The sequence below is a fragment of the Nanorana parkeri genome, unplaced genomic scaffold (genome assembly GCF_000935625.1).
Source record: "Nanorana parkeri isolate BGI_ZX_2015 unplaced genomic scaffold, ASM93562v1 scaffold757, whole genome shotgun sequence".
NCBI classification, from domain to species: Eukaryota; Metazoa; Chordata; class Amphibia; order Anura; family Dicroglossidae; genus Nanorana; species Nanorana parkeri.
This window is the reverse complement of record NW_017307025.1, coordinates 685,389-686,261: the sequence shown is the minus strand read 5'-3', so window position 1 is coordinate 686,261 and position 873 is coordinate 685,389.

Genomic DNA, 873 nt, shown 5'->3' with positions numbered 1-873 from the left:
TGGTGGAATGAGTGCAGGGATGGAGAGGATGGGTATGATGGTGGAATGGGGTGCAGAGGACGGTTATGATGGAATGGAGTGTAGGGAAGGAGAGGACGGGTATGATGATGGAATGGAGTGCAGGGAAGGAGAGGATGGGTATGATGATGGAATGATGTGCAGGGAAGGAGAGGACGGGTATGATGGTGGAATGGAGTGCAGGGAAGGAGAGGACGCGTATGATGGTGGAATGGAGTGCAGGGCAGGAGAGGACGCGTATGATGGTGGAATGGAGCGGATGGGTATGATGGTGGAATGGGGGGGCAGACATTGGGTATGATGGTGGAATGGGGTGCAGAGGACAGGTATGATGATGGAATGGAGTGCAGGGATGGAGAAGATGGGTATGATGGAGAGGATGGGTATGATGGTGGAATAGGGTGCAGAGGATGGGTATGATGGGAGATTGGGTGCACGGTGTCGGGTCCCAGGCTCAGTGGTGCTCGGGGAACTTACTGTCTGAACATTCCCTCCATGTCTTCTGCTGAACGGTTCAGCCTGGATGCCAGCTCTTCCCCAGCCATAGTCTCCGTCCCCCGGCTGACACCTGTCGCGCTCACATCCGTCACCCGGCATGTAATCGCACCGGCTCGGGTAGATGTAAGGAGCGCCGGGAATGGAGGCTGAACCGCTGCGTGTGCAGCGTGGAGCCGCGAACAGGCAATGTAATAGATAGCCGAATAATCGACGATCGAAAGCGTTGACAACGTTTTCGATCGACCATTTTAATCGACTAAATCGAATCGTTGTTGCAGCTCTACCCCGGACGCTGCGCTTAGTGACCCCCCCGGACGCTGCGCTTAGTGACCCCCCCGGACCCTGGGCTTAGTGACC